The 20,830-nt window shown below is 35.7% G+C and overlaps 1 non-coding gene and 1 pseudogene across 1 annotated transcript; both read left to right on the plus strand.

Annotated features, from left to right (window-relative positions):
- The first annotated feature begins 12,470 nt into the window (after positions 1-12,470).
- Positions 12,471-12,589, plus strand: LOC127510271 (5S ribosomal RNA). Its single transcript, XR_007929525.1, has one exon. It is a non-coding gene; the product is annotated as a 5S ribosomal RNA (ribosomal RNA).
- Positions 12,590-12,670: 81 nt separating this feature from the next.
- On the plus strand, positions 12,671-12,786 carry LOC127510278 (uncharacterized; annotated as a pseudogene).
- The last annotated feature ends 8,044 nt before the right edge of the window (positions 12,787-20,830 follow it).

Here is a 20,830-nt window from a genome sequence, read left to right on the forward strand (position 1 = left end):
CTTAATATGAGAAAACGAAATTGTGTAGAATATTTTATTTTGTGCACGATTTACTTAAAACAAGGGAAGAAATTTTGTTGAGCACAATTTACTTAAAATGAGAGAACAAAATATTATATCATGCGCACAAATTATTTAAAACGAGGAAACGAATTATGTTATGGACATTTTTTTTTCTTCTGGGGCTTGTGCAATTTAGAACTGTGGCGATTAATTTATTTTGACAACTAATAGAATGTGAAACATTCAATGTTTACTTTTTCAGTTACAAAATTTTGTAAAAAGATCTTACTCTAAGTAAGAATTGTCGAAGAATTAATTATATAAAATTTAACAAAGGTTGACTAATATTTGAACTAAGGTTGCAGTAATGGAGAACAAGCTCTTTCCTATTAACCCTAAAACTGGCGACTGTGGGATACAAACATTTGAGAGGCTGTAAAGGGTTCTATCAGGCGCTTCATATTTGGAACCCCTAAAAGATTCCGTATGGAACCCTTTGTAAGGGTTGAATCAAAAGAACACTTTAGGATTATTTGTAGCCAGGAAAAAGGTTATATATAGAACCTTTTAGAGGTTCCTATCATGGGATAATTTTATGGTTTTTAATTTTTGTATTATTTTAATTAATTGATTTAATTAAACAGCTAAAAACTGAATTAACCGTAGGCATAACACAACAAAGTATTATATATAATGGGGTTACACAGACAGGGCTTAGCCTAAGCCAGTATTAAGCCTTAGTTCAATTAGGACATTTAAGTAGCTTTTATAAACGTTCACTGAAAATTACTGGTGCATCCTGAGAAAAAACACTGACATATTTTGAGATCTGTCAAGTTACTTTCACGTTTTATTAAACCCCCATACCGCCATCATCTGTCAGACATAGTTATATGTAGATTGCTATAATAAATCAAATAATGAACAAATGATTGAAAAAATGACTAAAGAAATAAATTGTTTTAAAAGTAAAATTATAATATGAAAAAGTCACCAAATTAATGACATTCTAATTGCGCATCTCACCAGCCTCCTGGACAACACAGTAAACCACCTCTCTGTTGTTTGTTTATTAAAAGAAACGCGTAGGCTAAGTAAAAAAAAAAGTTAGACAAAAGCAATTAAAATAAGTTTTTCATTTACCATGTAACCGTCGTTCTCTCTAGCCATCACGCGCTTTGTAATCACTCGCGCGAGAGGCGCGCGGCTGAAATGCGCGGCACTTTGCAAACGGGATAAAACTGATCAGCGCACAGATAAACCTTCAAGTTGTTTGCTGTATATGTCGAATTCATCTGTTTGGTGGGCTGAGTCATAAGAATAGATTTTCAGAATCTAAATGAAACACTGAAACTTCATACGATATGATGTTGCTCGTCAATATAAGAGATACGTTTTGACATGGCAAGTTCCGCAGAAATTGCAATCATGTTAATGTTTAGATTAAATAGCAATCTCTTTAAATCGACAGGTTTATCTAGGCTATTTTTTTTAAACTAGGTACACGCTATAGTCTGCTATTACACTGCTACACAATTGATATTTCTACCTGATTGGGATAGTAGCCTATATATTTAATGCATTTATGTTGATTCAGCGATAGCTAATAAATATTAGTCCTATTTTAGGCTTCGATAAAAGTTCATTTTTCCCCCAGTGCAGATCATGTGGCAATTATTATTTTGGAATAGAGCTATTAATTAAACTTGAGAGAAGTAGCCTACATCTATTATTTTCTTCAGAATGAAAGATGTGCCAAAGTAAACACTTTAATATAATGTACAATTTTAAATTATGTAAATATGCCGTAAGGAACCCCAATGAGATTTGTCAGATTCCTGAGAGGAAAGATCTGGGCCCTCATTTATCAACAGTGCGTAGAAAAGGTTCTATATATTTTGTCCTACGAATAAAATTTAGAATGTGCCTAAGTACGAGAAAATCCGTATTTATCAAATGTGCGCACAGTTCTTACGCACATTAGTAAGCAATCATTGTTGATAAATTCCACATGTGCGTAAGTACCTGTGGGATTTCATTAGCATTCGGAAACGCCTTCAATTAACCATATATGGTGACAACACGTCCCTTTAAAAATCACGTGATTGTATTTTTTTCTCACCGCAATAATGACAGAGAGGACTCTGTGCTCTCGCCGAGCAGGAAAATGCGCTCTCTGCCAGGTCTTCCAATAACGCAAGATAAGCCATTGCACTGGGACAAACATTTTTCGCAGCTGTCTTTTATAGGTTTTGACACTAATTACGCATCATGTTTAAAACTAGACAAATTATAAATTGAGTGTTTTATTATTAAAGGAAACACAGGACATATATAGGTGTGCTTATATTTACACACATTTCTACGTATAAGTACAAGTTGTTGAATCCCACACTGTTCTTACGCACTCATTACGCACAAATCTGTCCGTACGCACCGTTGATAAATGAGGGCCCTGGGGCCTCATGTATAAAGCTTTATGTAGATTCCATCGTAAATGTGTGCGTATGAACAAAATTATGCTTATGCACAAAAGTTTTCAGCTTTTTAAAACCATGCGTACGCCAGAACAGAAATATTTGTGCAGTTTTTAAAAAGAAGAATGATCATGCGCCTAACTCCTCGATGTCATTAAAACATTAAAACACTGCATGCCACAGGAAAAGTGTTCAAAAGCATTTACATTCATATCATTTTTGTTTAACTTCTGTATGATGGATTTATGTAATTTCAGTGCTTTTCTCCACTAATGAGAGTGGCATATTTAATTTAAATGTGTATATCAAATGTAAAAGAGAGCTTAAATTATTCTGTTAATTACTTCTCTCACTCCAGTAAAAGTGTGTAGAGTGTCCGCATGGTGCGCACATATTTGCGCCTAGTTTGTTTATTTATTTATTTTATAAATTCCGATATGTAAATTGCGTACGCACATTTCTATGCCCAACGTTTATATATCAGGCCCCAGATCAGGATGGGAAAAACTAGAGCGGGAAAAGTGCTTCTGGAAACACCATCCGCAGCAGAAATATTGTGGTGAGGAAGAGTAAGGGCCCTTTATAGATGATCGATGGAGATGAAGTTGGAACTTTGGAGAAAATATGTGTGTAATTCAGTGAGTAAAATAATTAATAATACTACTGAAAATGTCAGCTTATAAACATGAAAACATGATTTATATATATATATATATAATATACATACATATAATATACACACACTCCATGTTAGAATCAATTGCACAATTGAAACACTCCAAATACTGGAATACAGTAAACTCATGTAAACTATCCCTGTTTGAAGGATATGCTTTTAAAATAAATTAATAAATGAGCTGTATATTTTCTGACTCTGAGTACTGAGCATCACAAACTTTTCATCACCCATGGAGATATCAGCAGAAATAAAAAACAAATAAATTGTAGCCACTCAAACCAGTGTTTTAGACTATGACTACTTAAAATTAAACTAGAAAGAAGTGGTTGTTTCATTCTGCTTACAGGAAGAATAAAGTAACTGAAGTTTGGTCAAGAATTTCATGATGTTTATTAGGTGCAGAATTATGTGTTTAATGACAGTCGATGTGATGACCTATTTCACGAGAGATTTATAAGCAGTTGTGTTTGTGACCACTTATACGTGTTGACGTGAGTGTGAAAATAACACAGTGAAATGCCCTGGATTTCTTAGAATCTCAAGTACACGGACTACAGGAAACCCGCTGCTGGTAAACCCCTAGTTTTCCGGGTAATGTGTTTAATTATACATTTTAAATGTATGCATTTGGTAAGGCCTTTGTTCATCTCCAGAACTCAAATGACATTTTTGATGAAATCCAATGGCTCAGTGAGGCCTCCATTGACAGCAATGTCACCTAACCTCTCAAGATCCAGAAATTCATATAATATTCTCTCTCTTTTTTATTTACAGCACCCCTGCTCTGCTGCATTTGAGCTTACAGCTTTGAGAGCAAAAGAATTTACTGCGGGATTTCCTCCATGCAAACCACACGTCATTTAAAGTCTAATTTAAACCTGAAAAACAACAAGCTTTTAGGATTTTGACAAGTTTAAATAGGCTAGGCCTGTATGAAAAATTTCTTCAGAAATCTTTAAGATCTTTTTATTTTACTTCATAGCTTGTTAAATATGGGTATTTTTTTTACACGAATGCATTGCTTCGCTTCAGAAGGCCTTTATTAACCCCCTGGAGCCGTGTGGAGTACGTTTATGATGGATGGATGTGGATGGAGACAATTTCTTTAGCTCATACTCATATAAGTCCCGTTCACTGCCATTATAAAGCTTGGATGTGTCTGGATATTTATTAATATTTCTTCGATTATGTTCATCTGAAAGAAGAAAGTCATGGCTTGAGGGTGAGTAAAGCTTGGGCTTATTTTCATTTGAAAGTGAACTAATCCTTTAAAGCTAGAAACTGCACTTGTTAGCATAAATGCTAAAAGCTGAAATCATGATTAAAGGACTTTTAAACAATCCACTGTGTGATCAGTGATAAATTCTGTTTTCCTTTTGATATTATGGTAACAATTTTGACGTTTTACAAAATAACATGGAAGAACTTTTTTTAGATTAAAATAGGCTATTTTCTCAGTAAGAGCACACATACCTGTTCAGATCAGATACACACACATGCTTCAGATCTTATCAGAGAGGGAAAGTACCATATTTATCTTTGTGTGGGATAAGTTATCTTTAAACAGTTTAATGTTGTAGAATTAGGGCAGTTATTATTTAGGGCTTTTACACTGATAAAAAAATTCTGCTTGATTTACTTAAAAAAAAGTGATGATTTTCTTTTTGCATAATTTTATTAAGTAGATCAAACAAGATTAGTCTTTGTACAAACTACTTATTTTTTCTCTGTTGAAAAAAAAAATTGCACAAAGTAAACTTAATTTTAGTATTTCTCTAATCCTTTATGTGTGTGTGTGTGTGTGTGTGTGTGTGTGTGTAGTTGAAGTTTCCTTTGCACTACTTTTTACTCAAACAATATAACACTGAATTAAACCATGCTTTAAAGTGTATGTTTTAGAAACATCTATGTAAATGATACAATAAATAATGTGTAGACATTGTCTACATATTAGAAGTAACATGGCTCCTGAACACAGAGACCTCAATACACATTCAATGGGTCGTTTTTGAGTATGAATGTGCCGTTTTGAGTAGAAAATGAACTCCAAATGTCACAAAATGGCAAATTACTAAACCTAACAACAAAAGCAATGATAAAACAGTGTAATTACAGCGAAAATTCAACCTCATTAATTATTCAAGACCCAGTGCATGATGGGAACACCAGTATCAGAAAATCTGAATAAGTTTTACTTAATTTTATAATGTTGATAAGCTTGAATTGAGTACTAACATAGAATTTACTTTTTTATTATTATTATTGCCTTAACTATTTCATGTAGCAATTAGGCTACATTTGTTTTTTTCTGTAGTATTTACTTCACCACAGAATCAATTTTATCAGAAAAATAAATTAAATATTAAGAATAGTAAAATAAAATATTTAGATTACACAACATGATGCATGGAAGAAATACACTGACCAATTCAGACAACAAGAAATCATGATTTTCAGCTACATAAGGCACTTTTTACAGAAAATAATATATTGTTATGTCCTGTAACTCTTGTGATCCATGACAATGAGTAACAAATTACTAACATAATTTAAAAAAATAACAATTTGAAAAAGCACCACAATGGACAAAATGTAGCCTATCTTCAATCATAGAATCACCTATAGGTGTTTTGTGAGCAAAAGTGTTTTGTAATGAGTAACGCCTTAGACCGCAAATATCAAGACTCATGTCACTGCTATTGATGTGTCTTTCGCGAACAAGGAACGATTTATTTATTTAAATTTTATTTATAGTTATCTTTTACATTTAACATAAGACAGAATGATAGGATGATCTTTTCTCCATGCCGATAGGGCACGCGCGCAATCCATGCACTGACTGAGGTGCCGTTTACACGTAGAGTTATGTAACTACATCGAGCAGGGTGTGTAATAATGTTTGATGTTTTTATATTATTTAAGGATTTTAGTGGCCGATCAAAAAATAATGTGAAATTATGGTATTCTGGGAATCATTTTGGAAATAGGCAAGCTTTGTTTCCAAATGCCCCAAGTAAAGATATCCTGTCAATTTTGTAAACTTTTATAAACCCAGTCAGTATAATCACAATAATAAATAAAAAAAAAAAAAATATATATATATATATATATATATATATATATATATGTGTGTGTGTGTGTGTATTAGGGCTGTCAATAGATTATTATTATTATTATTATTAATCGCGATTAATCGATCGCGATTGTGAATTTCACAAAACTGTATTTTTCAAGTTAAATTTAGATGTCTTTCCAAAAAAGGACACCAAATATCCAAATGATATGATTTAATATAATTCATACATTTATAAGCACCCATAAAAAAAAATTAACAATGCTTTACAGGTTTTTCAACTATCTAACAATAGTTTTCAGATACAGAAATTGAACAAAGTAATCAATATAAAATAACTGCATAAAAACGAATTTGAATAATTAAATAAAGATTAAACATTAAGTTACAATAGCTATTCAGTCAGGAGTGATTTCTTCGTCTTTTGTCTTTTGATTAACATTAAACACAGAAAGCAGGAATATTAGACTGCTGTCCCTTTAAGACATAATTCAAAGATCCAGTACACTGAGACTGATACACATGCGTCGTCTGTCTCGTTTTTCTCCTAAGACATAACCTACTATGTTTGTTAGGGTACTCGCTAAGATGGGCATGTTGACATCATTTTTGTGTGAATTTGTCCGTTTAGGTGCAAGACTTGAAAGAGAATTTGCGCGAGAGTATTTGCGCGCTGTGAAGCGGCTCTCCATGAACGCGCTTCGGATGAGCGCGCACACAAATCTCCTCACAGAGCGCGCGAGCTCTCTTTCGCGTGTTACGGATGAATGTTTAACTTGTCATGGTTTTAATGAGTTTAGTTTAAACACAGATAGCAACGTGAGATAATTTCGCAAAATTAAAAAGAATAATTTTGTAAAAAATACAGGAAAACTGTAAACACATTTACAGAACAAAATGTACATTTTACAGTATAAAACTGTATTTTAAGAAAATTTGAATGTAAACCAATAAATTCAACAATGCACACTACTACTAAAATCTGTTTTTTTACCTTTAACATATACTGACAACCACCATAATAATGCAGGTGGTAAAAGAGAAAGCCACATGAAGAATTAGAGTTCATCACAAGTAGCTTTTCCACGAGCTGAAATATAGACTAATATAAGAAGGTGCACAGAGTCATTCATGCAAACGCAAAACATCATCATGGTAACCCACAATACTTAAATAATGCAATAAACATTCATTAAACAACAGAAGATGTAACATAAAACCCTAATGTACATAATTGATAACAAAAACTATTAAGAAACATGATTATTTAAACAAAATACTTTCAAATGTGGAGTGTCACACAGGGAATTGTGGGAACATCAGTTTACAGATTTTGACTGTAAATTATACATTGATTTTGTTTTTTTTTTACGTATGTAAATTGTAAAATTTACAGCATTTTACTGTGAAAATTGCATAAATGTCTGGTTAGAGCTTTTACAGTTTTTCACTGTATATAATACGGGAACTTAAGGTTAACCTATTTACAATTTTTTTCTGTAGCGTTTTTACAATATTTTACCGTTAAAATCACATTCATTTTTTACAGTGTAGCCACGCTTGTTGTAGCACAAAATTACAATTCAATCACAATTTCTTATCGATGAACCTGCAGTTAGTGAAAGTGGGATAGGCGGAATAGCGCTTAATGGCTCACAACAGAAGTGTGAGAACATCTCTCTCGCGCGCGCGCACGATCAGTTCTCCTTGCGCCTAAATAGTCAAATATATATACACACAGATGTCAAAATGTTCATCGTGTGGAGTATCTCATGTGGATACAGTCGGTTATGGCTTAAGTGGATGTAAACAGGTGGGTAAAAACTGGATCTGTGTCAGTATATTACGTCCATGCATTCATCAGCCCAATTAAATACTGTCTGTCATTAATGTTAATCAAATAGTTAAATAAATGTATACATATTAAATAAACCTACTGTATCTGAAAAAAAAAAAAAGGTTTATTTAGTTTACTATTGTATTGGTAATTTGCTATTTTTTTTATTCATTTTGTATAGCCTGACAAAAATAACTTTATAAAATTATAAAATTTCTCATATTATAGTCATATTGCCCACCCATACATACCATCTGATATGCCATGTATTTTTGATTTAGGTGGTCAATCTGCATCTGAAAGATTGAAAACGTTTTAAATCTAGCTAAATCAAGTAAAATGACTCAAAATCAAGTAATTTTAGCATGAAGTCAACTTTAATCATATAAAATGTAATTTCCCAATCAGCAAAATTGTGGCCAGTGAAAGTGCTGAGTGGCTACTTTTTTTGGAAAACCACTAGCCACAGTGGCTGGTGAACGAAAAAGTTAATGTCAAGCCCTGTATATATGTGTGTGTGTGTGTGTACAAAACGTCCAGTGTGTAAACATATGATTTACACACTAAATCCACCATAAACTCCAGCACTACCTGCATATTTTAAATGCTCAAGACAGACGTCACTGCCTGAACCTTACAGAGATTGGCTACACGCGTTTTACATCCATAGCTCCAAATATGGTCAGTGCGGTCTTCCGGTGTGTGAAGGCTGGGCTATATAAACAACAGAGCGAGAACGTGCTTCAGTCCAGAAGAAACTGTCTCTACTTGCATCACTTATTTTGATTAAGGATCCGCTTAAGGTATGGAATGCTTTTAAATAGCCGATAGTTAGTCATATACGACCGTTTTTATGATAAGCAGGTTCATAAAATGAATGAGCTAGATACATTAGATTATGTTCGTGTGCGCGCGAGCGAATGAACGTGCGCAAGAGCGGTTCCTTGTTGACTCAGACATATATCTGTCTTTTCTTTGTGCTCCTGTCATAAACTTTTCATTTTCACCATCTTTCGCACTAAAAGCGATATGATAAAAAAGAAAAAAATTGCAGACGAATGATAGACTGAAGGAAAAGCTAGAAAACTCCTTGATGCAGTAAAAACCACACCTTTCAGTCTCTGAATATAGCCTAGCTATGGAAACCATCCTAAAAACAGCAGTTTAGCGATTCTTTTTTTGGTATCAGCGCCATAGGAAAACGTATGCGACATACACATTTATTTTACATTTTAAATGCGAAGTAATCTATTCCTCCCGCTTTTTTAATTTGTTTGTAAACCTCGATCTTCCTCCCGCGGGGCCTGAACCTCTGTCTTTGACTTTTAATAATAAATCTGTAAAAAGAGTGAAATATTTAAAAAACGTCTTAGAGCTATTCCACTGAATGGGTGCCATTTCTGTCCCCAGGACATTTTATGTATAAATATGAATGAAAATGAACTCTAAAATACATTTTATTATTAAGCAAAGTGTCCTGAACATTAATCTAACTGCAAATTTAAAATATATAATTTAAAACATTAAAAACTACTGAGAACACTAAAAAAAAAAAAAAAAACATTTGTTACATGTCCCTGCTATCTAATGCTTAACTTTATCATGAAATATAATCATTAAAATCTTTCAGAAATCTTATTATTTTTGCATTGTTGTGTTACTCCATATACCATCTATGCTAAACAAAAAGAAATTTCGTAAGAAATCCATAATATGTTATATAAAATACACATATTAGTCATGTCCCCAGGTTTTCACTCAGTCCTGTTACCCTCACACATTTCCCCCTCTGAAAAATTTGAAACATGCCACAAGACACATTTTCAACAGGAAGTTGCTTCATCTGGATCTTATGCAGGCCGAGAGAAGACTAAAAGTAAGTCCTCTCATTTTAATTTCTGTATATTTAATGAAATTGTAACTATGAATGAGAGGGTCAATCTCAACGTTACCTAAATTATTTCTTAGATGTTATTTGTTTATTTTAAAAATATTAAATTTAGGTAAGTCACTAGAAGTTGCTCAGTATCCTCATGCTATTAGCAAATATGTATTTGATCATTATTTGCTTAAAAACTCAATCCTGTTACTTTCAGTCCTGTTACTCATATAAAAATAACAGGAGTGAGTTAAGAGTAACAGGAGTGAGTAGAGTCCTCTGTTTTGTTGATTTAAAGGGTTAGTTCACCCAAAAATGAAAATTCTGTCATTTATTACTCACGCTCATGCCGTTCCACACCCATAAGACCTTCGTTAATCAAATTGAGATATTTTTGTTTAAATCCAATGGCTCAGTGAGGCCTACATAGGGAGCAATGACATTTCCTCTCTCAAGATCCATAAAGGTACTAAAAACATATTTAAATCAGTTCATGTGAGTACAGTGGTTCAATATTAATATTATAAAGCCACGAGAATATTTTTGGAGCGCCAAAAAAAACAAAATAACGAATTATTTAGTGACGGCCGATTTCAAAACACTGCTTCAGGAAGATTCAGAGCATAATGAATCAGCGTGTCGAATCCGCAGTTCGGAGCGCCAAAGTCACGTGATTTCAGCAGTTTGGCGGTTTGACACGCGATCCGAATCATGATTCGACACGCTGATTCATAACGCTCCGAATCTTCCTGAAGCAGTGTTTTGAAATCGGCCATCACTAAATAAGTCGATATTTTGTTTGTTTTTTTGCCGCACCAAAAATATTCTCGTCGCTTTATGATATTAATATTGAACCACTGTACTCACATGAACTGATTTAAATATGTTTTTTGTACCTTTATGGATCTTGAGAGAGGAAATGTCATTGCTGGCTATGTAGGCCTCACGGAGCCATCGGATTTCAACAAAAATATCTCAATTTGTGTTCCGAAGATCAACGAAGGTCTTACGGGTGTAAAACGGCATGAGGGTGAGTAATTAATGACATTATTTTCATTTTTGGGTAAACTAACCCTTTAATAGTGTGAATATTAGTTGATATAATACTATTCACCTGTATCATGAGTTTTACAGTTGGAATTGCTTAAATTGTAGACTTTTAGGATTAGTTTTACAGTGTGAATGCCATACTTGAAGGGAGCCAGTCCACCATGACGTGACTTCATCTTTTTGTCTTTGTCTTTCTTATCTTTTGTAAAAGATGGAGAGAAACCATACTATGCAGTTGCCAGAAACACACACCCATGGCATGCTGCAAGGGAAGGAGTGAAACACAACTGCAACCCTCTCTTCCCCCCCTTTTTTTGTCTTTCCTTCCCTCCCTCTCCCCCCTCTCTCTTCTCCTCTCTCTCCTTCTTTCTCTTTCCACCTCCTTCGCTGTGATGTACTAGTAGTACACAGCACATCCTTTCAACACAGAAATCTCTCTTTCTCACACACATACGGACACTCATTCCTGTTACTCAGTTATCATTCCTGTTACAAAGTGTTCATTCCTGTTACTAAATTTATTTATTTTTCTAAAAAAATCAAGTTAAACCACTGTTTTTATCAGTTTTGTTTGATCCATCATTTACACAATAGTTAAATAAATTAAATTATTTAAAAAAAATAATTCATTCTTTAAAATGAAAATGTGTTTTTTATTAAAATACACCTTGCCTTAATATAAAGTGCTTTTTCTGTCACAAATATGAATTATTTGAACAAATAACCAACCATTTCTTTAAAATAAACACTTTCTTGAGGTGAATACAAAGGAATTAATTGACATGCTCTTATGCTTTTTAAATGGCACATGAGTTTTGGGAACAGGACTGGGAATAGTTGTGTTTCACTCCTTCCCTTGCAGCATGCCATGGGTGTGTGTTTCTGGCAACTGCATAGTATGGTTTCTCTCCATCTTTTACAAAAGATAAGAAAGACAAAGACAAAAATATGAAGTCACGTCGTGGTGGACTGGCTCCCTGCAAGTATGGCATTCACACTGTAAAACTAATCCTAAAAGTCTACAATTTAAGTAATTCCAACTGTAAAACTCATGATACAGGTGAATAGTATTATATCAACTAATATTCACACTATTAAAGGGTTAGTTCACCCAAAAATGAAATTTCTGTCATTAATTACTCACCCTCAGGAATGAGTGACTTACCTAAATTTAATATTTTTAAAATAAACAAATAACATCTAAGAAATAATTTAGGTAATGTTGAGATTGACCCTCTCATTCATAGTTACAATTTCATTAAATATACAGAAATTAAAATGAGAGGACTTACTTTTAGTCTTCTCTCGGCCTGCATAAGATCCAGATGATGCCGAGAGAGAAAGGCTCTCCCATGTGCTTTCTCTGTTTTATTTGTTTGTTTATTGGAGTTTTAAACTCCAAGCAGTTTATCACATTATACAAGATCTGTTGTTCTAACATTTTAAATAGGCCACTCTTGGCTGCAAATTTCGCTTACGGCCATACCACTCTGAGCACGCCCAATCTCCTCTGATCTCGGAAGCTAAGCAGAGTCGGGACTGGTTAGTACTTGGATGGGAGACCGCCTGGGAATACCAGGTGCTGTAAGCGTTTTGTGTTTTCAAAAAAAAAAAAAAAAAAAAAAAAGAGTCTATGAAAGTCTAAAATTGCCAACTCTAGGCAGCAGATTTCGCTTACGGCCATACCACTCTGAGTACGCCCCATCTCGTCTGATCTCGGAAGCTAAGCAGGGTCGGGCCTGGTTAGTACTTGAATGGGAGACCGTCTCGGAATACCAGGTGTAAGCTTTTTGTTTTACTTCACTATTGTTCTAACATTTTAAATAGGCCACTCTTGGCTGCAGATTTCGCTTACGGCCATACCACTCTGAGCACGCCCATTCTGTGAAATGGCCCCTTAATCTAAATTTCCGTTGCAGCTTAAAACATTTTTTATTCGCTCCGCGCGAGTCAATTCATTTCACGTTTATTTGTAGGCTATAAAGCGCTTATCATAATAAATATTGTTTCAAAGCAGCTTCACAGAAAATGCATGTCAACATTATATTTTAGACTAATCTTATCTGTGTCCAAGTAATGTCCATATTTCAGAAATGTAGCCTACAGTTTAAATATAATACGATTATGCAGTTAGCTAACATCATATATTAATTTAGGCAGAAACAATGATCTCATTTAAATCTAAGTGTAACGGAGCCAGTGCGTGTAAACCTCACTCCCCTGGCCTCAGATATCTGCAGCGTCCTTGTTAGCGCGCCGCTCGGAGCGGGTCGAGTTGGACCAATTCGTACTTATTTTACGAGGTGGCTAATTCGTACAAATTCGTTCGACCTCACTCCTGCGAATTCATACGGGTAGGTTTATGGGTGGGGTTAGGGGTAGGTCATTCGTATGAAATGATACGAATTTGGCAACTCGTAAAATACGTACAAATTGCCGTGAGATCGGGAGGATATCTAGTTAACCTAATAATTCCGGTTGCTATTTGGTAGACCTCATTTGCAAATGCGCTTTGGGAAGATACATTTCTACAAATCAGTTCTTTCATGTCCATTTCAATAAATGAATCAGCAGTTTACATTAATTCGTGTTTTAGTCAACACAGTCTTGCAGCAGTTCATAAGAATATTTTGCCGGCTCATTCGTACGATCTCATTCATACGTTTTCTTACGAACTGATGAAATAGTTACATTTTCTCATAAGATCGGGTTGGTTTTAGTATATAGGCCTATTGTGTTGGCAAATATGCTTGTTGGTTAGGCCAATATATTACTCTGTACGAAAAATATAATATAAAATATTATATTAAAAAATAAAAAAAAGTGCTTTGGCCTACTATAATGTAACAGAATAGTTCCAAAGTTTGTCTTCTGTAATGTGATAGATTTGAAATTAAAATAGATTTTTTTTTTAAGAATAATTGAATAGAAAAGAAATTAATTATAGAAGACGCTCTTAACTTTAACATTTTAATGCACATCAATGCAACTTTTCCTCAAAAATGTTATTCTTAGAAAACAGTAATATGTCAACATTTGTCCTGTGATTTGTCCAGCTCCCTCATATGAAATATGCCTGACATCAATGTGACGTGTGCGGAGATTCAGACCGCAGATGGGTTCGAGTTCAAACTTCCCTCTGATTTACTGAATCAAACACTCGATGGAGACTGTGAACAGAGCTGGAACTTAAAGGTGAGTGTGTGTTTCTGTCCTCAAACTACACCATTATTCACACTCAAACATATTACATGATTCTCTTCTGATCCATTTGTTCAGGACGGGCGTCTGTTAGCAGATCCATCAGATCCTCACAGACTGTTAGACCCTGCGACATCTGTCTCATCTGATCATCTCACCATGTCTCAGTGTGTGGATGAACTTCATCATGAGATCATCTGTGATGCTTCACGAGTAAATCAGCTCACTCTCTCAACACATCATTCATCTGTTTTCACATTGAACAGGATCTACAATCTAAAATATGATTATGAACTTTAGTGTTTAATATATGAATCAGTTCAACATAAACAAACTCTCACAGCATTAATCAATGAAACATTCATGAACACTATAAATACTGCTGCTTTCTTTCATTTCAGCTCAGATTCGAGACCATGTTCAGAGGTGAGAGACACTTCAACACTCATCATGATGTTTATGATGGACAGATGATCCTTAAAGAGACACTTCACACTGAAATATAAATGATGACAGTTCACCAAAAAACGTCTCTTATATTCCAGATATGATTTTCTTTCTTCTGTTTTTTTAAGTACAATGAAAGTAATTTCGGGAATGACACGAGGGGGTGTCTGTCACATGACGAGTAAATGATGACAGAAGTTCATCTGAATACTGTATGAAACACAGTCATCATGAGAATCCACCTGAAAGGTGTTTGTGTTGAATTGAAACTTCAGTGGTTGAAGTGAATCATGATGATTGTGAATGTGTTTTCAGCCTGTAACTGCACAGACTCCAGCAGCGGATCCACACAAACCCGTGAGTTCAGCTGATCACTGACACTAAAAATCAAAACACACGCCGAGTCCAAAATGGATTGTTCATTAATTTCATTAAAGTATCATTTAAAATAATCAATTGCATCAGATGATTGTATTGTGTTGTTTTATTGTATAGATCAGTTGTTGTGGTCTTTGGCTCTTGTCATGATGGTTCTTCTCATGATGGTCTTGATCTGTTTCATGCTGCGGAAAAGGAAACTCAGGTGAGTCACGAGGGTTTATAAAAATGAGTCAAAGGTGTATGAAATTATCGTGATTTTATTTTTGTTAGAAACATTTGCACGCAATTTCATTATGTTCAGTTCATCTAAATTTGTAAAATGGATGTTGAATGAGCTGAAACTGGAGAGTGGATGCAGATGCACAGTGTTTTGTGAATGTGTGGCTAGAGCGTGTTGTTGAGGATGTTGTTGTCTACTGCTGAAGTTGTTTCACTAAATGAGTCAGCTATAAGGGCAATAACAACACATTTCTTGTTTCCTGCATTTGCATGGTGAAAAAACATTATATTTAGCCTGTGAATATGTGTAGGAGTGGACCGAGAATTAAAAGAAACTACTTTCTGTCACAAAAGACAAAACACATGTACAGAGTGATATTACACCGTTCAATAAACATAAATATAGCACAATAAATAGGTAAAATAAGAAATTCTTTGATGAAAATAATAGTTTTCAATCTTGTTGTCAGTTGTCTGAGGGCAGTGCCGTGTGTCAATGAAAACAGGTGAGTGAATCAAACCGAGAGAAAGAATTGAGTTTTACTGCATCACTTTAACATTCACTGCTGTTCAGAAATGAATGTGTTTCTCTCAGGGATCCTGAAGCTGGAGTCAGATCTGATGATCCTCATTCACTGCAGCTCAACAGCTCTGTGTCCAGAGGATGATCTTCGTCATCATCATCACAGCTCATTTTCACATCAAACTCAGAGCTGAACGTCACTGTGATCTTTGACATGATGAAGGAGTTTCAGTTCATTCTGAGCTTCTGGACACTTTCATTCCTGCATCTGTCTGTTTCCAGACGTGTGACCACATCTTATAGACTCAATCCGTGTTTCTGTCCATCGGTCAGTCTCCTGAATTCTGCCTCTAAAAACAAATCTCCCTTTTTAAATGGTGAATTCAGATGTTTAGACAGAGTTTCATCACCAGTAAATGAAGCTGCTGATCATGTATTTAATGTAATGTATCAATCCAGATTCACGTGCGATGAGCTAAAGTCCAAGCTAAAACTTGCCGTCCAGATCAACACTGAATGCGTTACTTCTGTTACTCCTATCATATCGTATTATTATTATTATTATATGAACATTATTTTGATGTCTCTAAGACATTAAAGCATAATTTCTGTGAAGCTACTGACACTGACACACACGGATCTCTGTAAAGCTGCTTTGAAATGATATGTGTCGTGAAAACAACAATATATACATGATCTGTAAATAAGTATACCTTCTTATCTCTTCACATTCACACTGTTTTAAATCATTAACCTGTCCAGGCTTTACTTCATCCAGACAAGACAGTATTCCACTAGTTTGCTGTTTCTGATTCTGTATTCCGTGTAAATACACTGTTGCTGAAATAAAAAGTAAATGAAAAGTAAAAAATAAGAAGTAAATGAAGAGTTAAAATAAAAGAGATGCGCTGAGGGTCCGGCAGGAGGCGCCAGATCTGCAGTCAAACTCTCACTGATGACCAAAACACTGTCAGAGTGAATCTATCTGACCCGACATCATGTCTGAAAACATTAAATATTACTCATTAATACTTCACACGTGTTTTGTGTGAGTGGCACTAAGGCTGATTTAGTTTGATCAACTTTGCGTTTTGTTCTTAAATTCCCTTATGAAAAATCACCATTGTTTTATTATAGTAAAAGTGTAGTAGCATGTTATTTTTACAGATTGATAACCATTATTATAACCACAGTTTTACTACAAATACCGTGGTAAAACTATGGTTAGTGCAGCAAAACCATAATTAATTTGTGCTTACTATGGTTTAACTACAATAACCATGTTTTTTTGTTGTTTTTTGGGGGGGTAGTAAAACCATGGTTGAACTTCATAAGGGTTTATATGTGAGAATGAGAGACAACTGAGATATTCTAGATGGACTGATAAGTGAAAAAAAAATTACTTTCAGCTGGGATGTTAAAGGGTTAGTTCACCCAAAAATGAAAGTTCTGTCATTTATTACTCACCCTCATGTCGTTCCACACCTGTAAGACCTTCGTTCATCTTCAGAACACAATGATGAAATGAATTCCTCCTGATAACAAAGAGCATTTAAATATCAGACTGAGACTGATTGAGAGAAGCTGTAAGGCAGTAAACAGCGGTAGATTGCAGTAGAGCTTCTGCAGGGTTTCTCAATTCATGCCTGTTCTTGTAAGATCTCTCTTCATGGCTCTTCTTTTGATGGATCAAGACGTCCTCTTCCTCTTCCTCTGGACAGAGATCAGGACCATAAGTACCATTTTGCATTCTAATTACCTGCCGTTATCTGTTCTTGTGTCTTAATCCTGACTATTGCAACCACTTTCTGTGAATGTTCAGCTATACAAAGACATGTTGTGTCCTGATTACTTATGGTTTCTGAAATTAAACCACAGGTTCTTCATGGCAATGTTTCCTGCAGTGGTTGAGTCTCACCAAATTGTGTGCAAGTCTTCTGAAACCCAACAAGAGTCTCACAATGACCATTTCTCTGCTTGATGACAAAAATGATTCAGAAACTGCAGCTGGTAGTTCAAGGGAGGTTCTTCAAAATGACAGATGAGAGGTAAGCCATGTTCAGAGCTTTTCTTTGACCTTCATCCAAATGGACAAACCCATCTACAATCCTGGACAAACGGCTGAGCTACAGATGACTGTTGGATGAACACTAGGAAGTCCAGTGCTCTACAAGTTCAGATTCATGTGCCTAGCGTAATGAATGTGTTACTGAATTTCCCTCCTTTTGTAGTGAATTTCATTTCAAAATGAATTGTAAGGATAAGAGGGTGGAAATTATTATCAATTAGAATCATGATAATTTTGTATATTTTAGTGGAAACTGCAGCACTTTTCCCCAGGATTCTTTGATGAATAAAAATAAATAGAAATCTTATTTCTTATTTGAAATGGCAATCTTTTGCAACATTATAAATGTATTTACTCTCTCATATGATCAATGTAATCCATCCTTGTTGTATGAAAAGTATTAATTTCTTAAAAAAAAAAAAAAAACTATACTGACCCCAAACGTACTTTTGTGTGTATTTCCTGTCATTTTTCTCGTCTTATTGGCATCATGCTCATGTGATTGCTCATAAATAATATATCTGTTCATGTGCAGAGTCCAGTATTGATGACTTCTGCCATCTGAGAGTGACATGATCCAGCCTGATCATTATTAAAGCCCAAATCTACCAGATTACTTCATTTCCCTCATAAAGGACTGTGAATAAGATCAAACTTTTGAAAGTGGCTTGTCTGTGATTTTATTGTATTATATTACACACGTCGTACTATTTTACACACTCACATTATTGTTGTAGCGTGAGCAGATAAGGAAGGTTTTGTGTGTTCATGCAGGTACAATTAAGATTAGCAGCTGATAAAAACATATCAGTCAAGTTCAGGTCAGAAAATCCTAGAGGACTGTATGCAAGATTCCTGCTGAAAACTGAATTAATTAAATTTTGGATGCTAACATAACACAAAACAAAAATCAGATCTTCCAGAACAAAACATTTCTAGTAGGATTAATGTGATTTTATTATAATAAAATGGTGTTTTAGGACATCAAAAGGAATGTAAAGAAAATCTTGTATAGGACTTTAAAATTACAGTAACAGTTTTCTGATAAGATGATTAGGATTATGCAAAAAAACTGTTAATTGTTAATTATTAAATTAAAAATTATATTATTAAAATAAGTACTAAAACATTTGTAGGAATGACAAATTAATTTCACTGCATTCCTTTATGGATTCAGTTGCTTTCAGTTGATTTTTGTGTGACCAAGGTGCTTGAAGATTCATTTAATAATAATAACAGCAATAATAATAAAGGTAATAATAATAGTTCCTTGATTGAATTGAATAATCCTTACATAGTTTAACTGAATAATTGATTCAATTAAAATGCATAAGGATTATTCAATTCAATTTGATGGAATTTTACTATTAATTAAAATGCATAAATCTTAGGCTTAATTTTTAAAAAATAAAAAATATATATTTTTTAATTTTATGTTTTAAATGTAATATTAAATAACTGAATCTGTGTTGTTGTTGTTGTTAGTACTCAACACAGTTTGGCTGGACTAGTGAATTTTAGCGCTGCTCTCTGTTTCACTTTTTGTTTCCGCATCCATTTTTCCACTAAAGCTCTGCATGGGTGTAATGATGGGTCAACAGAGTGGGGATCCATTTGCAGCTTTTATTAAGAATAGTAAATACACAGGTAAGGGCAGAGGCAGAGACGTAAACGGGGACAGGCAATGGTCGAGGCAGGCGGCAGACAAACGGTAACAGGAAGCAGGCAGAGATCAGGGCAGGCGGCAAACAAACACAGTCCAGTAAACAGGCAAGGATCAAGGCAGGCGGCAGAGAATCACAAGAGATAAACAGTCCAATCGGTAACGGTATAACAATCCACAGAAAACGCTTAGAAATGATCACCGGGGCAAATCAAGACTTCGCAATGTGTGTGTGTGTGCGTGCTGCGTAAATAGTGTGAGTGTGATGTGGTGCAGGTGTGTGTGCAATCAGTCCCAGGAATGAGGGCCTATGGGAAATGTAGTCTGAATGATGATCTCAATATTCCGGTGAAGGCTCCCTCCGGTGGTGCGGGGAAGGAAGTGCGGGAGCCTCACTTGTGACAGAGCCCCCCCCTGCGAGCGGCTCCAGACGCGAGGAGGCGGACGACGCCGGGGTCTACCACGTGGTCGAGGGGCCGGTCTCTCCGGATGCGTCCTGTGAAACTCTTCTGTGAGTGAGGGGTCCAGGATATCATCCACATCGACCCAGGATCGCTCCTCCGGGCCGTACCCCTCCCAGTTGACCAGGTACTGAAGTCTCCCACCCCGGCGCCTGGAATCGAGTAGTTCTCGAACTTGGTAAGCCTCCTCGCCTTCGATCAGCATGGGTGGGGGGTTGCGGGCCTCGGTTCCCTCCGACTCCCCCCTCGGACCACCAGAGGGTTTCAGCAACGACACATGGAAAGTGGGAGAGACACGGTAGTTAGCAGGTAGGTCTAATCGGAATGACACGGGTGTAATTTGTTTAATAATTTGAAAGGGCCCTACAAACCTGGGACTGAGCTTTCTGCAGGGAAGTCGGAGGCGGAGATCTCGTGTGGATAGCCAGACCCATTGACCCACGGTGTACTCTGGACTGGGACGCCGGTGACGATTGGCCTGTACCTCCTGCCTTCTCACAGCGCGCTGCAGATGGTGATGGGCGATGTCCCAGGTTTCCTCACTGCGTTGCAGCCACTCTGTCACGGATGGGAGATTGGTGGGTTCGCCGGACCAAGGGAAAAGTGGTGGCTGGTAGCCAAGTACACATTTGAAGGGAGTCACGCCGGTGGCGGTTTTCTGGAGAGAGTTTTGTGCGTATTCCGCCCACATCAGGTAACGACTCCAGTCATTTTGATTTTGTTGGCAGTAAGTGCGTAGGAATCTGGTGAGCTCTTGGTTCATGCGTTCGGTTTGGCCATTGGATTCGGGGTGGTATCCTGATGTGAGACTGACATTGACATTCAGGTGTTTAAAGAAAGCTGCCCATACCCGAGACGTGAACTGTGGC

Source organism: Ctenopharyngodon idella, chromosome 3, assembly GCF_019924925.1.
Source record: "Ctenopharyngodon idella isolate HZGC_01 chromosome 3, HZGC01, whole genome shotgun sequence".
Lineage (NCBI taxonomy): Eukaryota > Metazoa > Chordata > Actinopteri > Cypriniformes > Xenocyprididae > Ctenopharyngodon > Ctenopharyngodon idella.